The sequence below is a fragment of the Mesocricetus auratus genome, unplaced genomic scaffold (genome assembly GCF_017639785.1).
Source record: "Mesocricetus auratus isolate SY011 unplaced genomic scaffold, BCM_Maur_2.0 Super-Scaffold_100018, whole genome shotgun sequence".
Lineage (NCBI taxonomy): Eukaryota > Metazoa > Chordata > Mammalia > Rodentia > Cricetidae > Mesocricetus > Mesocricetus auratus.
Genome location: NW_024429199.1, coordinates 3,289,199 through 3,311,141, shown reverse-complemented (window position 1 = coordinate 3,311,141; position 21,943 = coordinate 3,289,199). Strand labels below are relative to the sequence as shown.

At 46.9% G+C, this 21,943-nt stretch overlaps 1 long non-coding RNA gene across 1 annotated transcript; it reads left to right on the top strand.

Annotated features, from left to right (window-relative positions):
* The first annotated feature begins 772 nt into the window (after positions 1-772).
* Positions 773-21,533, top strand: LOC106021404. Its single transcript, XR_001196685.3, has 3 exons — positions 773-1,018; positions 12,239-12,309; positions 20,878-21,533. It is a non-coding gene; the product is annotated as an uncharacterized LOC106021404 (long non-coding RNA).
* Positions 21,534-21,943: the final 410 nt, after the last annotated feature.

Below are 21,943 nucleotides of genomic sequence, written 5' to 3'. Positions count from 1 at the left end.
AGCTCAAAAGATTTGGATTAAAAGTGTGTCTTCCTAAGGCTGGGTGGTAGTGGCACATGCTTTTAGTTCCAGCACTCAGGAGGCAGAGGCAAGGAAAATCTCTGTGAGTTCAAGGCCAGCCTGGTCTACAGAGCTAGTTCCAGGACAATTAGGGCTGTTACACAAAGAAACCCTGTCTCAAAAAACCAAAATCAAACCAAACAAAACAAAGGGGAGGGGATCCGATTCTGTATAGGCTGGAGAAAGGAAGTTGAGCACAGTTGCTCACACACTCCTTCATTCCTCCTGCTTCTTGACTCTGGATGCATGTGACCATCTGTCTCAAGTTCCTGCCACAGTGACCATCCCACAATGATAAACTATAACCTGGAATGGTGTGCTAATACAAACCATTTATCCCCTATATAGATTTTTCTCCGTATAGTAACACAGGGACAGAAATGAAACCGATATGGTAACTGGGCCCACTTGTTTGGCCAGAATGCGTTTCTCAGTAACTGGGCTGGTTGTGTGGATCGCCTTTCTCAGGGGAGAAAGTGTGACCACCCCAAACATGTTTGTGTGTATCTTAGGACCTGCAGTAGCCTGGGGTTCCTTATGGTTCAAAGACAGAACAGGATTAAGTGAACAAGGTACCAAAAGGAAAGTGCAATTTCAGATGCTGCGCAGGCAGGGACAAAGACCACGTGGCTCCTTTTCAGAGGCTGCCTTGGGTTTCTGAAAGAGCTTTTGGTGTGGCTGGCCTAGCGGGGGGGGGGGGTCTCTTGAAAGCATTCTGATGCCATCTCCTGGTGAGACCAAAGACTGGACGTGCCCAACAAACACCGAGGAAGGCCCTGCAGCTGAGCCTTCTTGCACCTGTCTTATGACCCCGAACTCCCCTTGTGCACACATCAACACTGCTTAGCTTCCAGGAGATCTCTGCAGAGCTGCTCGGTTGAAGTGACCGAGTTTGTCTCATCAGCAAACTCCTTCTCTCTCCCAGAAACTGTAATTCAGACCATCACATTGCCCACAGGTGAGTCACTAATGCAATGTTTGTATCTTCAAACAGATGTTTCTGCGCTAAGCTGGTGAGTTACACAAGGAATAGCTCTATTTGTAGACCCTTCAGGGTCAGAACAATCTGGGGGGGGGGTGTTTTCTGTTTGGTACTGGAAACGAGAGACTCATGACTCCAATTTCTGGAAACTGGCAGCCTTCTGCCAGTATCTCTGATTTTGTCACACATGTTTTAGCAGAAGAAAAGAGGTCTTCGGGAAGACTGCGAAACCCATTCTTTGAATGATGACAGGCGAGGCGGGTGGCGGGAGCTGGACAGGGAGCACACATTCTGTGTGTGTCAGGCAGCAGGTGACCAGGGACCAGCTCCAAGAAGGCGGCAGACTCAGGCCTGCACTTCATTCACAGCAGTAAGCAGCGGGGATAACGACAGTTCTTGTCCCATTTGTTGGTGAGATGAAGTTACAGGCTCAGGTGAGCAACAAGGCAAAGATGGCATCCAGGCTGTGGTGCTGCCTGAGAGAGTGGGGTGCCATGTCCAGATTAGGGACATTGTGGAAGAAGGGACATTTGAAAGGGAAGACCACAAGTGCCCCTTCTGGACGTCCCAAGTGTGACGTCTTCATCACCCAGGAGTATGATGTCTTCATCACCCAGGTGGATGACCAGAAGGCAGTCCCCCAGGGAGGGACTTTCGGAGGGGGTGACCAATGGTGAAGTTATCGAAAGGAGCTCCTGTTCTTGAGAAAACCCAGTGGGAAGGTCAAAGCCAAGTTAGAAAGATTTTTATTTTTGCAGATTTTTTAGGATGGAATTTTATATAAACCCGAGTTGTCCGTGTGTGTGTGTGTGTGTGTGTGTGTGTGTGTGTGTGTGTGTGTGTGTAGCCCTGGAACTGGAGTTACAGACAGTTGTGGGCTGCCATGTGGGTGCTGGGGATTGAACCCAGATCCTCTGGAAGAACAGTCAGTGCTCTTAACCGCTGAGCCATCTCTCCAGCCCCCGGTCACTAGAAATGTCTATCTTTTCATCCTGACTCTAGACTGCCCGTGTGGAGACAGGGTTTCTGGCTGGAACTTCCTCGGTCCTTTTGAGGCCTGAGGAGGTTGGGTATCAGTCTGGTTGCCCTCCCATCTCCCTTGGGGGCAGTTTTTACTGTGGATTTCAGGGTTGGCGGAACTCCAGGAATTGCTCCTGTGGCACTGGAGTCTATGGCGGATTGGTCCTGAGGAGAGCACAGGCCACCGCAGGAGGGCTCTGTGCTGATTTTCCAGCTTCAAACTCAGTCTCCTTCCTCTTTAGTCTGCCTGGACCAGCTCTTGGTCCCTTCTCACTTCCGTGAGCCCATCTTTCCTTCTTCAGCCAACAGCACGTTCATCCTTGTCCGGGACCTCGGGGCTTTGTCCTCCCAGACTGCCTGTTCTGTAGACCAGGGACCAATGTCTGCCTGCTGCCGCAGCAGCTTCCCGTACTGCGAGCCGTCACCCATTGTCCTTTATAGCCAGGTCTGACATCTCATCCTTGCTCAAACTGCACGCCCTGTGGTACACTCTGGGTTGCTAATTCTTCATGTAGGTGTTTGCTCCTGCCTCCTACCCTTTCTCTTCTTTGCTGACTCGACTTTACACCCCATGAAAGCTCAGTTTCCTGTTCTGTCCACAGTACCCTTTCTGCTTTCTCCGCAGATCCCTCCCTCCTCTGAAAATTTCCACCCAACTCACTGATGTTTCATCACCTTTCTTCTGCTACGGGTATGCTTTCTCCCGTGTGTCAACAAACGTGGTCGTCCCACTTCCTGGTGCTTGCTCGGGGAAATAGCATATATTATGTGCTTGGCACTTGACTAGCAGCTCTAAGTACTGTATGCAGGCTGGCTTTTTCCTACTGGCCCTTCCAGTTTGTCCTCTGCATGGATCATAACCCAGGAGGCTGACTTTCATGGTGCACCCACAGGCCCCCATCACTCCCTGCCTTCAGTGTGGTCTCCCAGCAGGACTGGGATAGGAGAACAGAGGTCAGGGGCTGCGGGTAGGGGTCCCCCTGTTCTCTGCTCTGGGGTTGCCCTGGTGGCTGTCATAGGTCTGGTATAGAAGGTCCTTTCTCGCCTGGCTCTTTGTCTCAGGAGGAAGAACCTGTTCTTTCCTGTCTCCATTAGGCTGAGGAAGTCACGGTGCCCTGGTGTCACTGGCGTGTCTCTACCTTGTGGCCCTGCATCTTCCCAGGCACCGTGGCTCACCATTGCAAATAGTCACCTCGCTAAGAGCTGAGTGACGCGGGTGGCCGAGCCTTCACCGGATGAGAAGCCAGAGGACTGAGCACCTGGGTGCTCCAGGACGGGAGAGACGGCCAGGTGCCACAGTGGCGTCCACACACAGAGAATCCTGGGAACATGGTGGCTACCCAAGAACTTTCTGTTTTTCTCTCTAAGGAAGAAACCTCACTGCTTTTAAGTTTTGTAAATGTAGTACCACCAAAGTCACCTTGATAAAAAAATGTACAGCCTGCTCTACTGAGAGTTTCTGTGAAGAACTAAAGAATGGAGGCCCCAGGGCAGGCTGCAGTCAGTTGGGTGGTGTAAAACCTGCTGTTCTGACGCGGGTGGCAGATGCTCCAACAGGGATGACGTCATTTCCTTCACAGTAAAGCAAGCAGCAATAGCATCGAGAAAAGATTAAAAAAAAAAACTAAATCTGATCCAACCAGCAATTCCAAACACCCCCAAGTCCCTTAGGGAGTCCCCAGAGAACATAGTTAATCAGACAAAGGAACTCCATTGAAAAGGAATTTCAATAAAGCTGATCTAAAGCATTTCTGAGAACTGAGTTATTTAAAAACGACCCCAGAGCTATGGAGAGCAGAAGCCAGTATCCAGAGGGCCTGTCTCGAGCTCCACCCAGGAGGCCACTTTCAGCCTCAAGGATTCCCAGCATAGCTCTTGGGTGAGTGTGTATGGGAGATTTTACTGCCCAAGGATGTGCTCGGATCCTGCTTCGCTGGAGTTAACTGGAAAAATAAAAATAAAAAAGATAGCTCAGTTGGGAATAGACAAATCTAAGACACTCATCTTTCCTAAACCCCATTAACATACAACCTCAATTCACAACTGGATTCGGTTACTTCATGGAGAGAAAGGCGTTTTTCTCTTACAGCTGCTGGTGCTGAGTCTGGCTGTGAGCAGGGTTAGCCATGACAAAGACAAGCCTGTGTGTTGTTGGTCTTTTCAAGCCCTTGCACTGGCACTGCCTGGCCCTGAGCTGTTTGGACCAGTTCCCCGGGGACCAGTACTTGTTTAGCTTTTTGTCCAGAGTCGATGATAGAAGAGGGAGCCGGGTGTCCTGTGTGACTGGTGGCACTCCTGGCCCACACAAAAGGATTCTGTGCTGGGGTGTCCCTCAGGAGTGGTTGTGGAGAGATCAGAGTCCTGGCAAGAGCATAGGAGTGCCTGGAGGCGACCCCAGGGGGTCTTGATATTAAATATTAATTTTCCCTCCTTATTTTTCTTTCTTTTTTCTTTTATTGAAAATAGATTTCTTTTCTTACAATATATTCTAATTATGTTTTCACCTCCCCCAACTATTCCCAGTTCCTCCCCATCTCAATCCACACCCTTTCAGACTTCCAAGGGATAATAATTAAATAAAATGAGATACAACAAAAACAAACAACTCAGAATAGGACAAAACAAATAAACAGAAGAGCCAAAGGAGGAACTCATACAGGCACAGACATACACACACCACAGACACACACACCACAGACACACACACACACACACACACACACACACACACACACACACGTATGCATGCACTCCCTCACATGCATAGGAATCTCCCTTCCCCTAAAAAAAACTCATAAAACCAGAAACCATAATATGTACACAAAGAAGATGTAAGGTCAAAAGAAAAGAAAAGCTCTGGCCCAGCATTAGGAAACAAAGACTGTCCAAAGATGCCACTGCATTAATTTTGCATTGACCATCTCCTACGGGGCTGACACCAACTCTTAAGAGTAGTTTGTTTCCCTAGTTAGACTCCCTTGGAGAAAACCAGTCTTTCCTTTATGAGGGGTTAACAATTGGAGATAGCTTCTGGGCGGGGGATGGGGCAGGGTTCACTTCCCCTCTCAGCTCTAGGACCCAACCAGGTACAGACGCACGGGCCCTGTGGGCGCTGCCTTGGCCTCTGTGAGCTGCTGTGTGCCTCGGTCCTGATGTTTAGAGGTCTTGCTTCCGTGTGTCTTCCATCCCCTCTGGCTCCTACAGCCTCTGTGCTTCCTCTTCCTTTTGGTTCCGGAACTTGGTGGAAACATCCGCTGGGCTGAGTGTTCCGAGGTCTCTCTGTGCGCCTTGCCCAGCTGTGTATCGAGGTATCCTCTCCATCTGCTGCAGGAGGAATCTCCCTGATGACGGCTGAACAAGGCAGTGAGATATGCGTATAGCAGACTGTCATCAGGGATCATTTTATTGCCCCATCCCTTTAGCACAGAGCTTCCCAACCTGTGGGTCTTGACCCCTTTGGGGGGATGCATATCGGACAACCTGCACATCAGACATTTACATTACGATTCATAACACTGGAAAAATTACACTTACGGAGTAGCAATGAAACAATTTTGTGCTTGGAGGTCACCACAACATGAAGAACTATATTAAAGGGTCGCAGCATTAGGAAGGTTGAGAGCCACGGCTTTAGCAGAACGGTAATATCTGATTTTCCCATAGATCATTGGTCTTAGTCTCGGGTTCTTGACCACCAAGCCGTGTCAGGCATGGGCTCTGCCTCATGGAGTGGGCCTTGAGTCAAGCCAGATCTCGGCTGGCTGCTCCCTCGTGCCGCTATTGGGCCGGCGTGCTCGCATGCTGGCCACCGCAGCAGGCTGAAGGCCGTGTGGCTTGGTTGGTGTTTACCTTTCTGTATTATTTTTTAATGAGACAGGGTCTCATATAGCACATGTTGGACTTAAACTATGTAGCTGAGGCTGTCCTTAAACCCCTGGTCCTCCCACTTCAGGCTGCCTACTGTTGGAATTACAGATGCGCATCACCACACCTGGTAGTGCCTGGATTTTGTTGTTTTCAAATATTGCTAATATTTGAGATCCAGAGTACTTTTACTATGTAGTAAGCTCTGTCCTAAAAAAACAAAACAAAACAAAACAAAGAAACACACCAAAAAGCAAGCAAGCAACAAACAAACAAAAACCCTTCTATGCATTAACTCATTTAATCCTCTCAGTCTTGTGAAGTAGGTATTATTACCTCCCCCACTTTGCAGATGGGAAAACTGAGGCACACAGGGTCAATTTATTTGTTCAAGGTTATGCAATTAGGTATTTCAGAGCCTGGGCTCATGGTATTGACTGTATAAGAGTAGGTAACATAAAGTCTAACACCGGGGCATGGGTGTTGTTTAGCTGCCGAACACTGTAGAACTCTCCTCTCTTCCCTCTTTTTATTGTCCTCCCTCCCTCCCTCTCTTCCTCCCTCCCTGCCTCCCTCCCTCCCCGTCTCCTTCCTTCTTTCCTTTCCTCTCTTTCTTTCTCTTTGCTGGAGACTGAATCCAGGCCCTCACACTGCTAATCATGCACGCGATCACTCTTACCAGTTAGCTACATGCCCAACCCTGATTCTTACTTCTGTGTCATTGGTCTGAAGATACATTTTCTGGAAAAGGCTGGGGGTGTTTGTAAGTGGCAGCATGAGAAGACCTCTGAATTTGAGCTTCAGCTACAGGAAAAGAAAATAAGCACAAATCTCAAGAGAAAACTTTCAGTCTCGTGTCCACCCTCTGGCCAAAGCATTGATCATATGCCCCATTTGGTATGTTGCTATGGCAACGAAGCAGGCGGGGCTCCGCACAGGGCAACTGAAGCCCCGGGAAAGAAGAGGGTGGGCCGGGCGCAGCAGAGGCTTCCGCCTGGCCGTCCGTCCGTCTGTCCGTTTGCCTTTGTTGCTTGTCTCAGTTGCCTTCAAGCCTCAGATACACCTAGTTGGTGGGTGTTCAGGAAATGTCTACGGTGCCCAACTTCCTTCCGCCTCAGCCTGCCAAAATCAGAGCAGGACTGCTTCCTGTCCCCCTCCAACCCCAGACACCCCATTATTATTTTGGGGCGTTATAAATTACTGCCTCTCTTCAGCGTCTGCTTGCTTTTCATCTGACTCCCTTGATACCCACGTAGACATTACCTCATCTAGAACTCTCCCTGACCAATAGGTCAGAGTAGGATCTCTGCTAGGGGCTGTAGGGGCTCGAATGTCCTCTTACCTTGCAGTTTGTCCTGATAAATATGTCCCAATGCCCTAAGCTACCCATTAGGGGCAGTCGTGAGTTTGTTATCTTTGTTGCAGATCCAGTAGCTGCTCTGGGGCAAGGTCGGGTCCCTTTAAACAGTTCTCCTTTGATAACCTGCATGGGTTGAGCTTTGTCTGAGTGACTCTGGAGAGACAGTGGGAGAGGGGCGCTTCTCTCTCTAGTCTAGGGCTACCTTGTAGGTTTTCACGGTGCCAACAGCACAGGATGCCTTCCTGTGGGCAGCCTCCCTGGCACCCACCAGTAATGACCTCTGTTGGATCCCTGCAGGCTTTGCAAGAGCTTGCCAAGAGAGGGTGCCTCCCCTTGGCCAGCTTCCCTGGCACCCCTGCACAGCTCTCAGCAGATAGTTGCCTCGGTACTCCAGAGAGTGGGTTTAGGGAGAGGTCAACCCTCATGACCTTCTTTACCCATGAGGCCTGGACAAGATGGCCTCCCTCTTGAATGCTCTGTTTGGGCTCTGGAGCTGAGGGTGTGAGCTGCTCTTTCCCCTGTGCTCTTCTGATGCTCCTCCTCATGCTCCCTTCTGTCTCTCTGACCGATTTCTGATGTCGTTAATCCCTGGTAACCACTCTTCAGAATTCACTTGTAGAAACCACTATGGGGGTTCTGCCTCTTCTTCTGACTCACATATTTACTAATTATACATTTCCACAAATATATGTATATATATATTTGGTTTTACTAGACAGGGTTTTCTCTGTATTGTTTTGGAGGCTGTCGGTCCAGCCCGGCCTCGAACTCACAGAGATCCGCCTGCCTCTGCCCCTCAAGTGCTGGGATTAAAGGCGTGCACCACCACCGCCCGGCACACAAATATATTTAATAATTTATGTATAATAAATTACATATATTTTTATATTTCCATATCTTTGTCTATTGATTTACAACAGAATGTCCAACATAGAACATGATTGCAAAATAGTCAAATATTTAAAAAATATGTAAACATGAGCTGATACCTATGATGCATGCCTGTTGTACCAGCTACTTAGGAGGCAGAGACAGATATCTGGGAGATCCAGGCCAGCCGGGTCTACATAATGAACTCCAGGCCACCCAGGGATGCACAGTGAAAGTTTGTCTCCAATAGGTAGGTAGGTAGGTATAAAGATGGATAAGATAGAAAGGTAGGTAGGTAAGTAGGTAGATAGATACACACACACACACACACACACACACACACACACACACACACACACAGATCCAAAGCCTCCCCTATACCAAACTTAACACAATTAGGGTCCTCACAACCTCAAGACTCAGGGACCTTGTAGCACAACCTGTTAATGCCATGTTTCCATCCCAGTGGTCACTACACAGAATTGTGATGCCAATGGTAGAGCCTGATCACCAAAGACTCCTTTTCTAGACCTTTCCAAGCCCTCTACACGCACGAATTAGTCAGGAATCAAAAAGTGAATATTTCAAAGCTCAGTGGTCTGTAATAGTCAAGTATTGTACCCGGTTCTCCCGAGTCCCATCATGGTGTTTTCAGTCCACCAACTAAAATAAATACAGCTTTCTTTGCATGGATAAACACAGAATCCCAGAAACATCAGAAAGTACAAAACAGAACAAAACAACAACAACAACAAAAAAACCACTTCACAAGTGACAGTGATCTAGAAGATTCTACATTTTCTTTCAGCCCTCAGTTCTCTGGTTGGCAGGGCAATTGCGGATTTGGGGCTCTGCGTAGTCAAGACCCTGGACTCTGTCCAGTCTGTCCTTCGTGTTTGTCACTTGTCACTATGTGGCTAGAAGCCACATGGGGTTACCACCCTCCCAGCCATTGCAATTGTCATCAGTTATAGTCATGCACTGCTCCATTTATCCTCAAGCCAAGGCTTGCCATGCCGATTCAGATTCTTGGGTCTTGGGCTGGCCCATGTTTTCCTCCTGTATGGAAAGCATAGCTTTGCTCATTCTGCTCCAGCTCCTCTTTTGTGTGAGTGTGTATCTATTTATCTACCTACCTATCTATCTTATCCATCTTTATACCTACCTACCTACCTACCTACCTATTGGAGACAAACTTTCACTGTGCATCCCTGGATGGCCTGGAGTTCACTATGTAACCCCGGCTGGCCTGGCCCATGTTTTCCTCCCGTATGGAAAGCATAGCTTTGCTCATTCTGCTCCAGCTCCTCTTTCGTCTTCTTCCTGGGCTTCCTATTTTTGGCTCTCTTGGCAGCTGGGCTCACACATTATCTGACCAGCTGACAAGACAGTCTAGGAAAAGGATGAGAGAGCTATGGTGAATGTGGAGATTAACAACAAAAATCAAATTAGAGGTTTCCGTGGGAGAGTAAGTCCGGGCCATGGGACTGGGGAAGCGAGGCTGTTAAGCGAAGATGGAGACTGTTGTCTCGAGCCTCTCATGTTGTAACCTGTGGCTAACACATTAGTCAGCCTGAGCACGTGGAAGCTACACAATATGGCTTGGAAAAACATTTCGCCTCTGAAGAACAGTCTCAGAGGCAGACAATGCTGGAAGTGATTGAGAGTGGGGAGCCCCTGATGACTGCTGCTCTCTGACATTCTAAACCACCCATCACTCAGCTGTTTCCTGAGTTCCCAGAGTCAGGGAATATGAAAGCCTGTCTTTGTCACTCAACTCCGCAAACGCTAACCTCCTATTAAATTTGTTTTTCACATAAAAGAATTCCTGGAATGTGTTCAGGAGGAAGCTTAAGCCTCGCACCTCCTCAGATTGCTCATTTTCTTGTCCATACATAATGCTTATTTCAAAATCTTGTCTCCCACTCATTCTTTTTTCTTTTTTCTTCCTTTCTTCCTTTCTTTCTTCTTTCTTTCTTTCTTTCTTTCCTTTTTTTCGAGACAGGGTTTCTCTGTGGCTTTGGAGGCTGTCCTGGAACTAGCTCTTGTAGACCAGGCTGGTCTTGAACTCACAGAGATCCACCTGCCTCTGCCTCCCCAGTGCTGGGACTAAAGGCGTGCACCACCACCGCCCGGCTTTCCCATTCATTCTTAAAGGGAGTTGCACATTGTGTGTAGCGCCCAGGGTTCGCTTTTTCTGCTTTGAAGCCCTTGCACAGTTTTCTGGGTTCTGTAGCAGCGTTCATTGACAGGCCAGTCATTTTCTTTGCAGGACGTTTAGCTTTTATTCTTTTATCTTCCTTACACACTCCTTTTTGAGTCTGGCCACTCTGCAGCTTTGCTATGATGAGTCTGGGTGCCGACTCACAGAGAGAGGTTCATGGTGCAGTGTAGGCAGGCGGAGGCTCCAGTGCTCTAGGACTTGCAGGCCTGGTCAGTTCCAGAAACTCGTTTATTGTTTTATTGGCTTGAATACCACCTCTTCTCTGCTCTCCTCGTCTCCTGGAGACTAGGTTGCCAGTGTATTTGACTGTACCCTTTCCGCCTCCAGGTCTCAACCCCTCTTTCACATTTTCTGTCTTCCCATCTCTCCATGTCACATTGTGGCTAGTTTGCAGAGACATCTAATGGTTCTTCTCCTCAACTCATCCTTTTTTTCCCCTCTGTTGTTTAGAGTTCTTTGACTCTGATTTTTCATGGTCTGTGGGAGACCTGAGGTCAAGAATAAAGGTATTTTACTCCAGAAGGTTCCACAAGTTTCTTCCAGATTGCAGCAGGTTGGTTTGGCCTTCTTCAAAGGTTGGGGTTTAAGGAGGGAACGCTGGTTCTCACACCTTGCGGGAGGCTCAGGGCTCCGTGCAGACTGCCTTCTGTCTGACCTCCCCCTTCCCAGATTTCTTCTCACTGCATGTTTCTCGGGCTTTGGAGAGTTTCTCTGCTCTCTGGGAGTCCCCTGTGCACTAGTCACATATTGTGACTCAGAGCGTATGGCACTGTGGTAGCATGGCCTTCAGGGGCTTGGCTCTGTCATGATAGTGGGAATGGACACATATAGACACAGTGTCAAGATACACACCGGCCAGCGTCATGGTCCTCAGGTCAAATATTTGAGAATAAAGCAATGGTGTAGGAAATAGAAGACTGTTTGAAGTTCCGTCTCTCACTGTAATGACATCTGCATATGTCACTTAAAAAGAGACAGGGAGAGAGAGATGACTTCTGGTGTAAGAATTCTACGAAGGACTGTCTTGGGTTTGGGGGATAAAGAACATTAATAGAACTAGCAAGGCAGAAAAGGTAAGGGCTCACCCCAACTTTCTTTACAGGAAGGACCTCGTCTCACTGTTGGTTTACCCTCTGACTTCCTGATTACAGGACTTAGCTGATAGTTATCCCTTTGGAAACCTCTATAATGCCCTTGTTTACCAGAGGAGTGTTCATTAGAGGCTAGGTCCCGTGGGACAGCTTTTCACATGGACAGGGCTAAGGGGCTGAAGTCAAACATGGCCTTGAAGAGCTGTTTGCCGCTCTGTGGGTGTATGTTCTGTCTTCCTGATGCCCTCCAAGAAATGGGAGCCCCACTTTCGGGTCCTTCGAGCACAGGCTTGCTGCAGGCGGTGCAGATGCATGCCTCCCCACCGGTGCAGCGAAGCTGCCTGCTGCGGCCTCTGTCTGGACCTCTGTGGTTGACTGAAGTTTGCTGTTGTCTGTAATCTTCAAAACAAAACTTTGAACCAAGCCCTAGTTCTGGGTTGGAAATTAGTTGTAGAAAATCTGGGCTCTGAAACAAAAACTGCATTTGAAAGAATGTCATATGTGTGTGTCTCCCCCCTCTCCCCCTCCCTTGTGCTCTAAAAACAAAGGCTAAGAACAGCTGTTGACTGTTTATACAGGATTTTTTTAAACCTAACTCCTAGACAATAGTTCTTTTCTTCTCCAATAGAATGGCATTTTCTTTTTTTAGGGGGGCATTTAAGTCCTCAGTCCATGTGGTCGTGAGGTTTGGCCTGTGACGATTCTCTTTGCCTAGAAGGGAACAAAGGCCCTTCCTTCTTTTTCCTTTCTTTCTTTTTTTTTTTCAGATTCCGTCTCTGTAGTTGATCTGCAACCTGTGGGGACCCTCCTGCCACTGTCCCCCAGCACATGGTCACAGGTATGAACCACCATGCTTCTTGTGCCCAAGTTGCAAAGATCCCCAGAGACCACCAGGAAGACAGACCCACCAAAACGTAAAAGCAAGGTTTTATTGATTGTTCATCCAACCATGACAGGGACCCTGTCTAGTAAGCTGTCTTAGCAGCCTCCAGAAGGAGTGAAGTTCCCTGTCTACTGTTAGGTTTTATAGACAAAAGTTACAGGATTACATCAGTAGGTATGGGTTGGTTTCTGATTGGTTGACGTTTGGGAACAATTAGGAGAATTTCTCAAAGTCATATTTTGGCAGTGAAATACAAGTTATTCTCATTGGTCAGTGCTGAGAGGGAACATTCTGTGGTTTCTATGGCATTGTCTTGTTACTTGCAGGTGGCCTTTGTATATAGATACCAATAGTTTTCAGAACTATATCCTGAGACTACAGGGGAGGTTTTGGTCTCCCCTGGAGCTTCTTTTGTGGTCAAACAGTTCCCAGGAACCAAGCGTCTGGAGGCTAGGTGGGCTCTGGAGTTTCTTTGTGTTCAGTTTTGGCCCTAGGCTCCAGGAGGCTAGAGGATCTGGAGTTTCCTTGTGTCAGAGGCCTATGTGTCTTTTCTATAGCCTGTCATGGCTGCTAAAGCAGGGGGCTGAGTGAGGGTCTGGTCTCTTTATTTCTAAATTATTAGAAGTGAAGCCTTTGAGTTTAGTTAACCCTTTCAGTGCTCACTCAGCTTTTGGGTCTTAGGTCAACCCTTGATTACTCAGAATGCTTATCCAAGCTCGACTTCGGGGAAGAACCCTCTTCTTGATAGGTTCTTGATAGGTCACACTTTACAGGAAGTTTCTATGCCCAGCAGGTCATGGCTATTTGTCAGATCACATGAGCAAATATAGCACAGACCTGAGAATACTGGGTATCCATGTTTTGGCTACTCCATGATGGGGGATGTCTTTCTGTATGTATGTTTCTCTTTTTGGTTGACGAATAAAACATTGTTTGACTGATAGAGGCAGGAAGATAGGAGATGGTGGGGGCGCTAGGAGACGAGGAGAATTCTGGAAAGGTAGGCAGAGAGGGCACAGAAGGGGTGTCATGGAGGGACCGGGAGGATAGGACACGTCAGGCATTCTCCAATGAGATAAGGCCATGTAGAAATATACAGGTTAGTACTTATGGGTTAATAATTAAGACAGAGCTAGCCAGCAAGAAGCCCTAACCATCAGCCAACAGTTTATAATTAATATAGCACCTCTGTATGTTTATTTGGGGTTTAGAAGAGGGCGACAAGAAACTATATTTACAACCCCACACTACCCTTTCTCTCCACTAGAACTGTGCCCCTTGTTTATTGAGACCTGATTTCTCTCTCTCATTGCCTTGAACTTTACAGTTAGTTAGGCTGGCTGGCCGGTACGCCCCAGGAATTTGCCCTTTTAACTCTCCACAGTGCCCAGACCACAGCCCCACACCATCATATCTATTTTTTTACACGGGTCCTGGGCATTGAATTCAGGTTCTCATACTTGTGTGGTAAACACTTTATCAGCTGAGCCATCTCCCCAAATATATGAATTTTGGGAGACACAAACATTCAGACCATGATGGGGGAAGTCCTGTGTATTTGTCAATAAAGCACTGTTGGCCAATAGGGAACCAAGATAGGTGGGACTAGGAGTCTAGGAGGACTCTGGGAAGGAGAAACACAGGGAGTCAAGATGTAACTGCTATAGGGATAAGAAGCCCGGAAACCTCTCTGGTAAGAGAAATACTTAGATTAACAATTATAGAATAAATACTTAATTCAGAGCTAGCCAGTAAGAAACAAGCAAGGCCAACAGCTTCATAATTAATACAGCGTCTTGCGTGTTATTTGGGGACTACAACGTGGCAGAGCCCAGGAGACTGGCGGGGGATAAAACCAAAGCTGCTGGCAAGGAAAAGGCTTCACTCTACAAGACCACAGTATGGGTAACCGCCATTTGCCACTGAAGTTAGACCTGGGCATATTGCGCTTACCATAGGATGTGTGAGGTGTTGAGCAGTGGGTTAATTTGGACACACACTCCCATTTCCAGTATCCCACACACTCCTCCTGAAGTGGGCTGCATAACCATCAGTTTTACAGCCGAGTGAGCTATGAATAACAGCACCTTCAGCTTCCATTACCAATCTGCCCCCAGGAGTATGATGAAACTGAGAAAATGTTTATGGGCTAGTAAATTTTTTCTACTAATTTGCAAGGCTATAATAAAACTCATGAACTTGATGGCCTGCAGGAAGCATAACAGGAATAAGGAATGTAGAGCAATTTAGAGCCATAAGGCCTCTTTAAGACCTGCAGGAAATGACTCCCAGAAAACCGATGAATCATGGCATTTTAAACAGAGAATTAAGCCGCTAATTTAGCCAGCTATAGGCTAAGAACAAAATTTTCCCAAAAGAATTTGTGATTTCCACCTCTCTTGCCTTAAAGAGTACAATTAATTCATGTATGTAGGAAATAAAAGTCAAATTAAAACCATGACTGGAACACAGTGTATCTTACAATGTAGTACTATAACTTTGTCCCTTAAAAAAAAACAAATAGTATACACAGCCACATTCTGCCCCCTTGTGGCTATAATAATTACTACATGCAGGAGACAGCGAGAGACGGCCTGAGGAAGATGGCTGGTAAGAGGCCACATGCACATTTGACTGTAGTCACCCTTATCCAAGGCAGCAGCAGTCCCTGCTCAGGGGAACCCTGATGTTTCAGCATATGCGAAGACATTGCTGCCACAGAAAACATCTTCATTTCTATTTCCTATCGGATGTAGCCATTTACAGCACAGTAGTGCTAGTTAGTATCACCTATAAATAACAGTAATTCCTATCATTTCACGAGGCAATTTCCTCACGAGTAGACAAGCTGGGATTTGAACGGAACACAAGCCCCAGGAAGCTGCCCATTGGCTGTCCGCTGGCTGTGCCCACCCTTTGGGAACTGTGTGTGCGATGATGCTGACAGGTTTGCCTCTCTCCTTCCGTCAGGAGCTAGGGCGAGAGCAGAGAAGCAAAGCCACTCATGGGAAAGATACTAGCAGACGGGGCACACAGGACCGTCTGCGAGAAGTGTTTGTCTACAGATGATCGGCATGGCCCTGAACTCAAGTCTCCCTAGAGATCCCCAGGAATTTGGTTTCCAGGACCTTCAGGGAGACTCAAGTTGTTTGTATTCTCTCTGCACTTTGACTCGTCTTTAGGTAGTTTGTAATATAGACTAGAAAGTATATGCTATTCAAGTGGGTACCAGATAGCGTCGTTCAGGGAAAGGTGACAAGAAGGTAAATCTATGCATGCTTGGTCAGAAGAAGTGTTTCCTCCTCTGCATACATACATACACACACATATATACATACATACATACATACATGCATGTATGTATGTATGTATGTATGTGCATATATATGCATATATGTATGTGTATATACATATACACATATATACACATACATACATACATATATGTTTTTCAAGACAGGCTTTCTCATGTGGCTTTGGAGCCTGTCCTGGAACTCACAGAGATCCACCTGCCTTTGCCTCTCAGGTGCTGGGATTAAAGGCGTGTGGCCACCAATTTTCATTTCACAGTTAGTTGAATCTACAGACATAGGGCAGGGCAACTGAGTTTTCCCCCATTATTATGCATTGCTTTTTGACTTTGAGTGTGGGCAGGACCTGTGGCTTGGCTCTAGGCAGCAGACTACTATAAAGCGGAAGGGTGCACACGATCATGGGTTACCTAAGATAGCAGTTAGTTTCTCCATCTAGCTGGAGACTCTGACTATGCGACAGCAGATGGTCGGTCACATGACAAGGATCTGGGGTGACATCTAGGAGCTGAGGGCCACACTGTGAGGTCCTGTTCAGTGACTGCACAAGTTGACTTTTCCAGTAGTTGTAGCCTGTTGAGTCTTGCAGGAGAGCTCAGCCTGACAGCGGCTGTGGGGACTCCCAGCAAAGGATCTAGACTCCCAACCTGTGGAATTGTGGGATAATAAATGTGGGATAATAAATGCTGTGTACATGCATTGTTAATAACATTGTTACTCAGAAGCAGACAAGTAGAACAATTATCTTTAAACTTTTTGAAATTTGGGGCTGGTGAGATGGCTCAGTAGGTAAAAGCACTTGCCACATAAACCTCATGACTTGACTTCGATCCCTAGGACCCACAAAGAGGAGAAAACTGACTCCACAGTGTTGTCCATTGACTCCACACAGGTACCATGGCATGGACACGCCCTTACATCCAGAGCCCTCTCTCTTTCTTACACCCCTTCCCAATAATTACACATTAAAAATTTTTTTTTGGTTTTTTCGAGACAGGGTTTCTCTGTAGCTTTGGAGGCTGTCCTGGAACTCACTTTGTAGACCAGGCTGGCCTCGAACTCACAGAGATCCGCCTGCCTCTGCCTCCCGATGCTGGGATTAAAGGCGTGCGCCACCAATGCCCGGCTTCACATTTTAAAAAATAAGTGGGAGGCAAGGGTAGAGTTTTTCCTCCTCTTCCCCCTTTTGAAACCATGTCTTACTATGTAGTCCCGTCCATGAACTCACTATGTAGAACATGCTGACCTTGAACTCACAGAGATCCATTTTCCTTTGCCGCCCATGTGATGTGGCTAAAGATTCATATCGTTATGCTCAGCATCTTCTTACTCTTTTTATGAGTGTGGCTATCCAGTTGTTTCAGCCCCAATTATTGAAAATATTTTTTATCCCACTGAATTGCCCTGGGACCAGACACCAACTCCTGTCTTTCTTTAGATGTTCTGTTAACTAATCTTTTGCTGCTGTTTAATTATTGTAGCTTTACAATAATTTTTTGAAACTAGGTAGTGCAGATCCTCCAACTTTTTTCCCCCAAGAGAGTTCTGGACTATTCTAGGTGCAGATTTGCAAAGTAACAACATCCTTTGTTCTGTTGTCCCCAGGTGAAAGCCACCAGTGTCCTCCCAACTTTAGCTTCTTCAGTCCTGAGTCAGCTGTCCCCGGGACTGACAATCTCCAGGGACACACACCACACTCTCTGAGAGGTTACAGGAGGTCCTTGAGGGGAGATATAGCTCCTTTCACTCTTCCCAAAGTGCTGCACAGCCCTTCCAGAGAGTTCCGAGGACAGCTGTGTTCAGTGTGGGCTGTGTTCATGGTCAGCCACACCCAACAACTATCACTTGGTGTCTCTAAAAATTTGCTTTGCGCCTGATAGTCACATATTGTGATACTGCACTCCAAGTGCCGTATATATTCTGTTCATTTGTTTGTTTGTTTGAGACAGGGTTTCTCTGTGTAGCTCTAGCCGTCCTGGAGCTTACTCTGTAGACCACTTTGGCCTTGAACTCACAGAGATCTGCCTGCTTCTGCCTCCTGAGTGCTGGGATTAAAAGTGTGTGCCACTACAGCCCAGCAAGCACCCCATGACTGCACGCTTTAATCCAGATGTTACAATTTCAGATAGACTTCCCAGTTGCTCTTTAGAGAGGGAAGTTTGGGAAGATAATCCTCAACACTCCCCAAACAGATGGTGCAGATTCTAGTTCTCATTGATGCCGTCTTCTTCCTAAGCCCACTCAAGTTCTAGATGCTTCTGTAGGCCATACGCGATGTTTCCAGTGCAGTCACAGGACACAGGAGCATCAGGAGAAACCGAGCAACGTTGAGGGACAGGGGCTCAGACCCCAGGAAAGCTGACATTCCCGAATACCTTTCACGGTGGAGGTAGTCTCCATGAGCTCAGAGCCCACTCCCAGTGGGGGCTTCCAGGCAGCAGCAGGCAAGTGGGACACAGCTTCCTGCAGCAGGACGCTATGCGCGCAGGGAGTGCTGGTGACACACAGTCGCTCTTGCAGAGGGGACCGAAGGCGTATGAGCAGGCATGCAACCAGCACAGCTTCTCAGAGTTAACAGAAAAGGCAGGTCTCCCTCACGTTTTACTCTTGTAATGAAAACAGGTGATATTGCAGTTTATTTTTATTAATAAACACCTTTTATTAGTTAAACACAACCAACCAACCTTAAAGGCCCAGTGAAATATATTTATATGTGTATGTGTCTTAGCCACTATTCTATTGCTGTGACAAGACACCATGACCAAGGCAACTCCTAGTTGGGGCTGGCTCACAGTTTCAGAGGTTTAGTCCAGGTCACCACCTTGGGAAGCATGGCAGTATGTATGGCAGTCATGGTGTTGGAGATGTAGTTGAAAGCTACATCCTGATTGGCAGGCAAGTGGGAGATACTGAACTTGGCATGGGATTTTGAAACCTCAAAGTCCACCTCAAGTGACACACTTCCCCCAACAAGGCCACATCTTCTAATCCTTTGAAATAGTGCTATTACCTGGTGACTGAGCATTCAAATATATATATGAATCTATGGGGGCCATTCTTATTCAAACAGCTACAGCATGTATGCATGCATTCATGTATGTATGCATGTGTGGCTTCATGTACATACATCTCATAAATTGTGAGACACAGATGAGGTACTGAGTGAATGTGTTATTGCCAAGAACACAGGCATGTCAAATGATTCAGGCCCATGGGAATGGCAGAGACTTCCTTTGGTCCCAGTAGAGATGTTAAGAATGATTGACCTTAAGCTGAAGGCATATGCAGAAATCAAAGCCCCTTCCTTCTGAGCCTCTTACAGAAACTTCTTACCAAGCCCAGCTAATTGTCCTCTTCTTGTCAGCTATGGTAATAAACCCACCTCCTCGTTTAGAGGCTTTGTTGCTGAATATATGGTCAGTTTTAGAGAAGACTCCATGTGGTGCTGAGAAGAAGGCATAGTCTTTTGTGTTTGGATGGAATGTTCTATAGATGTCTGTTAAAACCAATTGAATCATTTCTTCTGTTAGTTCCTTTATTTCTTTGTTAAGTTTCTGTCTGGTATTCTTGTCCCGTGGTGAGAGTGGGGTGTTGAAGTCTCCAACTGTAAGTGTATGGGGTTTTATGTGTGATTTGAGTTACAGAAATGTTTCTTTTATGAATGTGGGCGCTTTTGTATTTGGGGGCACAGATGTTCAGAACTGAGACTTCATCTTGATGGATTTCTCTTGTGATGAATATGAAAAGATTATATTTTGACTGACTTTAGTTTGAAGTCTAATTTGTTAGATATTAGAATAGCTACACCAGCTTGTTTCTTGGGTCCATTTGATTGGAAAAATTTTCCCCAACCCCTTACTCTGAGGTAAAGTCTGTCTTTGAAGTTGAGGTGTGTTTCTTGTATTCAGCAGAAGGATGGATTCTGTCTTTGTATCCATTCTGTCAGCCTGTGGACGAGGGGCCAGGAAGCAGAAACAAAAATGGGGAGACTGGGAGATAAATGCAATGTGATTTGCGATACCTAAACATTGGGTGTGGGGAGGCACACAGCAGCAGTTAAAATCTGCTGTGCTGGAGGGCAGCTCCTTAGGACCAGGAAGTTCTTTCTTTCTTTCTTTTTTTTTTTTTTGAGATAGGGTTTTTCTGTGTATCTTTGGAGGCTGTCCTCTGTAGATCAGGCTGGCCTCAAACTCACTGAGATCCACGAGCCTCTGCCTCTTGAGTGCTGGGATTAAAGGTGTGCACCATCAACGCCCAGCTGACCAGGAAGTTCTTCTTCTTTTTTTTCTTTTTTCTTTTTCTTTTCTTTTTTTTTTTTGTTGTTACGAGACAGGGTTTCTCTGTTTTGTTTTGGAGGCTGTCGGTCCAGCCTGGCCTCGAACTCACAGAGATCCGCCTGCCTCTGCCTCCCGAGTGCTGGGATTAAAGGTGTGCACCACTACTACCCAGCTGCGCCACCACCACCCGGCCAGGAAGTTCTAAAGGAAGGCTTCATCAGGAAGCAAACAACTGAAGAACCTCAGGAAGTCCCTGATACTGACCAGATGTTCCAGGCTCATTCCTCTCCAAGCTCATATAAGGAATAAGGACTGCTGAGATCAGACAAACTGAGCGCCTGGGAGAGATTCTCCTCAACCTGCCCAGCTGCCTGTAGATTGTACAGTGAGTTCCAGGGTTCCAGCTTGTGTGAGCTATGTGGGGGTAGGCTATGGTGATGCTGTCTTTTAGTCACTCCTACAAGTAACCAGTTCTGGTGATTTGAATGGGAATACCCTCTATAGATTCATGCTTCACCCATAGGGAGTGGCATTATTAGGAGGTGTGGCCATGTTGGAGTAGCTGTGGCTGTGTGGGAGGAACTGTGTCAGTATGAGGCTTTGACATCTCAGATGCTCAAGCTGGGCCTAGCTGCCGCTTTCGCTTCTGCTGCCGGAAGGTCGTTTCTGCCTGCATGCTACCACGTCACACCATGATGATGGTGGACTAAACCTCTGAAACTGTAAGCCAGCCCCAATTAAACGTTTTCCTTTATAAGAGTTTCTGTGATCACAGTGTCTCTTCACAGCAATAGAACACTAAGACACCAATCCCCTACACAACTGTGAGGACCACTGGTAAACTCATTGGTTCGCTCAGGTGGACTTCAGTGACATGCTTACTTTAATCTTCTGTAGGTGTTTGTTTACGTTTGTTTTTGTTTATGTTTCTTCAGGAACAATGCTACACTGCAGCATCAAAGAAGATTACAAATTCGGGGCCTAAACAACAGAAGGAAGGAACACGCTAATCACCAAGATTTGGGATAGTCTGGGGCTGGAGAACTGGCTCGGTATCTTGGTGCTCCTCCATGGGGACCCAAGTTCTGTTACCAGCACTCACCTGGCGGCTCACAACTGCTGTAACAACTCCAGTCCTAGGGCTTCCGACACCTTCTTCTGACCTTCATGGGCACAGCATGCAAGTGGTACACAGACATGGTGCAGACAAAACCCCCGGACATTGTAACATGTACCCTTCCCACCAGTTTGGGTCCCGCCACTATCTCAGCCCCCAAATAACACATGAGACACTATTAATCATGAAGCTGTGGGCCGTTTGCTTGGTTTCTTATCTGCTAGCTCTGACTTAATTATTAACCCATAGCTGCTAATCTAAGTGTTTCCACATGGTCTTCTCTTACCGGAGAAAGGGTCCACACCTCTTACTCTTCTGGTGTCCTACATGGTGAGTGACCATGCCTCTGCTCCTGGACGAGTCCCCAGAATCCTCCTCGACTCCTAGTCCCACCTATCTTGCTTCCCTATTGGCCAACAGTGCTTTATTTAATAAACCAATAAGACAGCATATACGCAGAAGGACTTCCCCAATCAAGACACATTAAAAAAAGAAAAGAATAAAAAAGAAATAGCTCAGCAGCTAACATTTATTGTTCTTGCAGAGGACCTGGATTCAGTTTCTAGCAGCCGCAATGGTGGCTCACAACCACCTGTAGCTCCAGTGCCAGGGGATCCAATGCCCTCTTCTGACCTCTGAGGGTACCACATACACATACATACATGCAGTACACATACATGTAGGCAGGCAAGACACTCATATACATAAAGAGTAAATGTAAAAAGTAGCTTTGGGACAGCAGGAGCAGAGCAGTTTGGGAAGATCGGAGTCACCGAGTCTTCTGTGAACTCTGATTTGAATGTGACTCATCCCCAGGCTCGTGTGTTTGACTCTCCAGTCCCCATCTGCTTGTGCAGTTCTGAGGGGTTGGAAAGCCTTAGGGG